We start from the raw sequence: 7,763 nt of genomic DNA, 5'->3' as shown, positions 1-7,763 counted from the left end.
CTGAAGAAAACAGAAAACAAAGCAAACCAAAACAAAACAAAACCACACATGCTGAATACTAGGATATCCTGCCCTGGAATTTCCAGAGTTGGAAAACATGTTAGCGAATATGACAATGTCAAAAAGTCTCTACAGAATACTTATGCTCACTCCCTACAGCAGAGAATGCTTCCCACTGTCTTTGGTTTCCTTGTTCCAAGGAAAGCAATTTGCCTGTGGACATGTGATCAAGCTGTTCTTCATTTCAGAGTGTGTTGACATTCAGTTACTTGGCTGTGGACTTCTAACAGGAGGAGAGGGAATTCCTAAATCCTGTTCAGAGGGCTTTGCACAGAGACCTGACTCTGGAGAAATACAGGTGTTTTGTTTTAGTTGGTGAGAATATTTTTCTTACAGAACTTCTGGCTCATACTCAGAGTTCCTTGGGGAACTATTAAGTTTGTGTGTGTGTGTGTGTGTGTGTGTGTGTGTGTGTGTGCGTGTGCATGTGTGTGTGTGTTAACTTTGTGTGACTGGGTCTCATATATAAAGTGAAATTCTCAGAGGAGAAAAGAACACTGTAATATAATTTGGTCTGTTCTCATATTTGTCATTTGGGAGGGGTTATATTTCTTTCATTTTTGTTCCATGTTAAATTCAGAGAATTTATAGCATATAATATTATGACCCAATCATAAAGTTCCATTTCCAACCTGGAATTTGGGCTGAGCTGTAATTAGAGGTGGAAAACTAGTTATGCGATCAGAAAACTCTGTAAATATCAGTGTTCTGACAGAATATTGCAATTGAAACGATACTGGTAGAATTCCCTGTTATGTTCTCTCTTTATGTATTGAGTGCACTGTTGTTTAGAAATCCAGGCACTTTCTGAAGACAAATAATGAACCACCTAGTGCAGGCATACAAAGGTGTTAGAGCACTTGGTGTCTTGTGCATTAAGCTGTGATCACCTGGGCTCCTGGGGATGATGGTGATGTCCTGAAACATACTCAAGGGTCAGGTGGATCTGAGGGAAACACCACTGCATATTTTGTTAGTATGAAAACAAAATATCAATTATTATAAATTAAATTTGTAACACAGGAGTCAGATGTGCATAAGTTAAAATATAGTTATTTGATTCTACTTTTTCATATTAATTTTTAAGAAATGTTTTATTAAGGTGGATCTGAGGGAAACACCACTGCATATTTTGTTAGTATGAAAACAAAGTATCATCAATTATTATAAATTAAATTTGTAAGACAGGAGTCAGATGTGCATAAGTTAAAATATAATGTTATTTGATTCTACTTTTTCATATTAATTTTTAAGAAATGTTGTATTATCATTTATATTTTATGGGTATGAGTGTATTGTCTGCATTCATATAAGTGCACCCATGTCTGCAGTGCCCATTGAGGTCAGAAGAGGGAATTGGATCCCCTGGAACTGGAACTACAGATACCTGTTAGCTGCCATGTGGGTACTGGGAATCAAACCCAGGTCCACTGTATGAGCAACCAGTGCTCTTAACCTCTGAGCCATCTTTATAGCCCTGTAACATTAATTTTTGACAAAGAAGAACTATATGTACTTCAGAGGTGCAGTGTGATATTTTGTTGTCTACATACATTTTTGAAATTGACTATTAAATGAACATAATTACCACTTCATGAATTCTCCTATTAAAATGTATATACTGAAAGTAATGTCACAAGATAGTTTTGAGACTGAAAACTGCCCAATTATTTAAAGTGAGTGCTCCTTCCATATTGCCCATGAAATTTGTGAGAATGTGAGAATCTTAATTTCAACCGAAGTCCTCCCAACTCATCAGAAGAGATACATTTATTCTGTCAGTTAAATACATGATAAACTAGAGTTTAAAAAGAAAATTTTCTATTGTATTCTCTCTGAAATTCAGTTGTATAACCTAAATGTCCCTCAGTCTATGAGTAGAGCCTGTGAATTTGCTACATTTACACAATGGAGTTCTACTTTTTGGTAAAGGAAAAGGAAACCAAAGAATTTGCAGGTAAATGGATGGAACTAGAACTGGCTGTACTGAGTGAGCTGCAGGTATGGCTCCTACCACCAAATCCTGAGTAGATACTCAAAGAAAGTGAATTCAGTGTGGGCTAGAGATATGTGCACTCACTAATTATGTCAGCACTATCTGAAGAATAGGGAATCTACTGAAATGTCCATTAACAAATTATTTAGAGGAATGTGATATTTCTAAAGAATACATCACAATTCCATCAAAGAAAAGAATGGAATCTTCTCATACTTGAGAACAGGATTGATCTGATGGACACTGTATCAGGTAAAGGGAGTTGAAATACAAGCACTCAGTCATAAGAGAAATAGAAAAAGGAAAGATAAATGATAGATCTTGAGGGTAGAATAGCAGTTTGCATTGAATGGGGTTGATGTGTGGTAAATAACAGAAACTGTCATGGATTAACTAAGTTCTACTGTTCTATGCCAAAACAATGTAAATAAAATAATCCAAGTTGCATTTTATATATTAAAATTCTTGGAAAGTATTCATTTGTATACACTCACTGTAGGAAAGGATAAAATTTTACATGTGGATGTATTAGTGGTGACTACATCAATATCCAGTATATATGTATTAAAAAAACAAGGAAATGTTAGAAATGTAAAATATGGTATCATCAGACAATGGTTGCATTTTTATTAAAAGTTATTTTTAATTTTTATTTTATGTGTAAGAATGTTGTGCTTGAGTGTATTTAAGTGCAGTCATGTGAGCCATGTCTGTGGAGGCTGGAAGATAGTGTGGGAACCCCTGGAACATGTGTTCAGTACAGTTGTTAAGTCCATGTGGGTACTGCAAACTGAACCCAGGTTCTCTGCAAGAGCAGCCAGTATTCTTGACCTCTGAGCCATCCCTTCAGCCCCAAGAATAGACTTTTTTAAAATTCACAGTGAATTAATCCTGAACTTTAGCCTTTAAAAGAAAAACTCTCACTTTTGTCTCCTCTACAGATTGTCTATGAAGCTAAGTAGAAACACCAGTGCTGTTTCAAGGAACAGTTTCAGGCAGAAGACAGTGAGACTGGGGTCAGCTACCAGTGGCTCTGAAGTAGACCTTACTTTAGCCTCTATTCCAAAGGATGAAAACCATGTTACTCTGCCTTGTTTAGCTAAGGGGGTGAGGCAGCTACATTCCCATGAATGTAGTAGAAATTCTTGATCTTGCTGGCTTGGCAGGCCACTTGAACACAGGAAAGCAGAAACTTCTATTGGGTTCTCATATTGAGCTTTCTGCCTGTGCATCTACTGTGATGGCTAACAGTAGAACGACCTGTTTTGTTTTCTGTCATTGCTTCTTCTTCCTGTTATGTTGACAGATGAAGTGAATTTTCAGTGAACTGAAAGGAAGTTTCTCAAAAGAAAGACTATTTATTGCCTGGAAAGGAAGCTCATAGAAGGAAGAGAGAGATTACTTCTTTTCAGGTAAATACATCCAAGGGCCTGGACCCTGTACACTTTCTTTCTCTAATTGTTTGGTAGTTTGAACTTGTAACCTTTTCTCATCCAGAAACTTGCTATGAGGACCAGGCTAGCTTGGTTATCCTAGAAATCCTCTTGCCTCTTCCTCTGGAGTCCTGAGAGTAAAGGCCTGCACCACCATGCCTGGACCATGTTAACTGTTTTCATATGTATCACCTATGTATCATATCCACCTCTCCAGTGTGTCCTCCAGTGCTTATGTTGTCCAGACTAATCCAATGAATTCATGACCAACCATCTCAAAAATGTTTCTGATGTGATAGGTGAAAGTACAAACATGTCAGTCTTCAGTTCCTAAGGAGGATGGATTGGGTCCTCATATGCCACTGTATTGTTGTTTGAACTGTACAGAAAACTGATATTTTTGTTTTATTTTATTCTAATATTGTATTACTTTGCTCTATATTTAATTCCACAAACATCACGGTGTTGATGGAATGTGCTGCTGGGTTTGTTGACACCTGTATTCTTTTGTCTCCTGGGAGTTGATTCCCTTGGTTTAGCTGCTCTGCACCAAATCACAGACTTTGACAGCATTGTTTTTAATTCATTAGGAATAAGTTTTCTTCTGGTAGTTTACAGAGGGAAGCACATGAAATATCACATTTAATGAAGAATTTCTCCTTTAGTCACTGTTAGTTTTCTTCCTTTCTTTGGAGAAAGAAACCTTTCTCATTTGTTTGCTAAATACTGAGATCTCCAAGTGGAGGTTCTGAAGCCAGCCTCTTCCTCTCTGTTGGTATTTCTACTTCACACTCAGTCACAGCACTGCTTCCCTTACTGGTTCTTTGGACCTTAGAAAAGAGCTCCCTTTATCAAATGTTAGACACATGTAATTGTCTGATTTTGGAAGCATTTGTGTACACAGCGTCAACATTGTTCATCCAGTGTTGGATCTTGTCTTCATGTTTTCATTACTTTTCGGTGAGGAACCCAGTTCTCAAATCTTATTGTTGTATAAGTCAGCCAGTGTGTTCTTTCTAGTTAAATTTTAGGATGGTAAATGAGGTTAAAATAAGAAAACTCTGTAAAAGTATTGTTAGAATAATTATGCACTGATGTTTCTGAAATTTTTACATTACACGCAGAGTATATTATTTAATTTATAAGGATTGTGTCTTCTTGCTATGGAGGCAGATGGACATAGTTCTCTGTCTTCAATGATGTTCTACTCAGTGCTGTTCTAGAAAGTGTCTTTTGTACCTGGGGCACTGGCCTCACTGCAAAGTCTGGTAGGAAAGGGTTGAGACAGGACCAGCCATAGATTGTGTTAAGGTGAAAATCTGTTTAGGTAGGACCACAGTACATGGTTATAAGTATTCAAATTTATAAAGCCGACTTATAAATCAGTGTAACTTTACATCAGATAAATATATACAACTGACCTTGTATGCTAGAAATATGGGAGGGGAATGGTATTCCTATGTTGAGGGCTTAATTTATGTGCTATGCTCCTTAACATCATAATCGTCACAAAATTTGCAGGGTCAGATGCTATTTTTTTTGGCACAGAGTTGGTGAATAGATTATAGATAGTTATTCCATTAAGAAATATCCTTTTGAATAATTCAGATTTCTCATCTAATTCAGAAGTCATTTACTAATTATCTTTCTTTTTTGGGTCCCTTATCCTGTTTAAGTGCACATGGTCTAGCTGTCCTTGTTCATTTTAGGATCCATTGACATTCAAGGATGTGTGATTGACTTCTCTGGATAGGAATCGGAATGCCTAGACTCTGCTCAGAGGGCTTTGTTCAGGGAGTTGATGTTGGAGACCTACAGCAATCTGGTGTCTGTAAGTGAGAAGATTATTCTTGGAGAATTTTTACTAGTCTGTGTCCTTTGACAGATAATAGTCTAGTTTGTGCATATGTTAGTTTTGCTAAATAAGTCTTGGATTCTTTAAAAATTAGTTGATGGGGTTGTCTAGGCATCTTGAAGAACATGTTTATGTTTTATCATGTCTTTCCATTTCTGCTTGTTAGAGGAATTATCCATTTTCATTATTTTTGGTGTTAATTTCAGCCATACATTAGTACATGATATTGCAGCCAGAATCTTACAGTTCTATTTCCATAGTTGAAATAGAAAACAAAAATTGGGAAATTATTTGGAGAGTCCGCTCTTTTTCTGAATATTATAAGTGCAGCACAGTGCTTTGTTACAAATCTGGTACTTTCTACAGAGTCCAGGAAGCATCATGTGCCTCTTTCTCATACACAGGTCTTGCAGTGTGTAAGCATGTTCTGGTCTCCTATCTGGAACAAAGCAAAGATCCCTGAAATTTGAATAGAGGGGAGGCTGTATCCAACCAGGTAGGTTTGAGTGGATGAAGGAGGGGCCAGTTGAGAGGACCTAAGATGAGTAAAGACCTGAAAATGGTTTTGCCAGAGTCTGTTTCACTAGAAAGAGATTTTAATAATTTATAGCTGTTTCATCAAGATTTTACCTGTGGTAAATGTCAAATGATTTCTTTTATTGCAAGTGGATTATGTGGAAATTATAAATATGCAAACATCATTGATTTAATTATTTAATTTTTCCTTATCTCCCATGTCAAATATCTTGCCAATGCAAGCTAAAAGCTAATTTTTTTCCTATGTGTTCTTCCCGTATTTTCCAATGTGTATTTTAATTGAATTCTTGTGGGTTTCATTAAAAAAAAAATCTTAATCATCTTTATACCCACTACCCGATCTGCACCCAAGTACCCTTCACCAGATTTTATCTGCTCCCCCCAGATACCCTTCACCAGATTTCATACATTCTGTGATACATATATAAGAACCATAGACTCTAGGCTTTTTTTTCATTACAGCTTTAACATATTCATTAGCACATTCCAGAGCAAGGATACATCTCTTTCAAAGGTGACTGTAAATTTTTAGGTTCGCAGTTGAATTAAAATAGTTATACGATATTGAACTCAGTATAAACCCTGTAAGACATAAAATTGAATGAGATTTTACCCTTTAAAGAAGATCTCCATTTCTTTTAAGATAGGCTGTTCCCTACATTTTTAATCCTACTAACACATGTTTGCACATGTGTCTTTAACCTCTGTGTATCTGAATCACTTGGATCCTTAGTATCTGAGTATGGATATAAAGTTATCAGGTAGATTTCACTGGTAATGTTTATCACCTCTACTATTTAACATGAAGTAATTAAAAAAAAATTTTTAAGAACTACATGATTAGAAGAAGCATTTCATTACAACTTTAACATATTCAATAACACATTCCAGAGCAAGAGTACATCTCTTTCACAAGTGCCTGTAAATTTCTAGGTTCACAGTTGAATTAATATAGTTATGCAATATTGAACTCAGTATAAACCCTGTAAGACAAAAAATTGAATGAGTTTTTAACCTTTAAAAGAGATCTCCATTTCATTTTAGAATATGTGGTATATCACCTCTACTAATTAACATGATGTAAATTTCCATGCTACCTCCTCAAATATAATACTTTTTTAAAAATTTGTTGATTTTGTGTGTGTGTGTGTGTATCACACAGAACATCCCAAAACATCTTATTCAACTATACACCCACTTCCCAGATGGCCCCCTCCCATATCCTTCCTCCCCTCACTAGAGTCGTTATACTCTGAATCACCTCTACTAATTAACATGATGTAAATTTCCATGCTACCTCCTCAAATATAATACTTTTTTAAAAATTTGTTGATTTTGTGTGTGTGTGTGTGTATCACACAGAACATCCCAAAACATCTTATTCAACTATACACCCACTTCCCAGATGGCCCCCTCCCATATCCTTCCTCCCCTCACTAGAGTCGTTATACTCTGATATCCTGGCTACTGTCTGCTGTGTTGTTGGCACCTCCAGCCATTCCTTACTACTTGTCCATCTGGTGAATCTACTCAGCCTACCTAGAGGTCTTTGATTTAGGAAGGTCAGCTGTTCCTCATCTAGCAGCAATCGGTTGTCAATATTCTTTTATATAAGATTGGAGTGTGCTGTTCATTTTCCCAGTTCTATGCTGCGTTACTACTATTTAGGAGTCCCTTTGGCCACCCTGCCCAACAACTCAAAAGAAGGTATCTCCTATCTGGCATTGTTGCTTGTTATGGAGCCTTTAGCTATACATATAGACTCTTAAAAAATTATATTGGCCCTTTAATCTTTTGTTATACTTTCCTTTGGGGTGTTTAAGGCCATACAGTTGGCCCAGATAAACTGATTTATTTTTACTCTTAACGTTGTTTGAGGCAT

The sequence above is a fragment of the Nannospalax galili genome, unplaced genomic scaffold (genome assembly GCF_000622305.1).
Source record: "Nannospalax galili isolate Female #2095 unplaced genomic scaffold, S.galili_v1.0 scaffold628, whole genome shotgun sequence".
Taxonomy (NCBI): domain Eukaryota; kingdom Metazoa; phylum Chordata; class Mammalia; order Rodentia; family Spalacidae; genus Nannospalax; species Nannospalax galili.
This window is presented reverse-complemented; position numbering follows the sequence as displayed.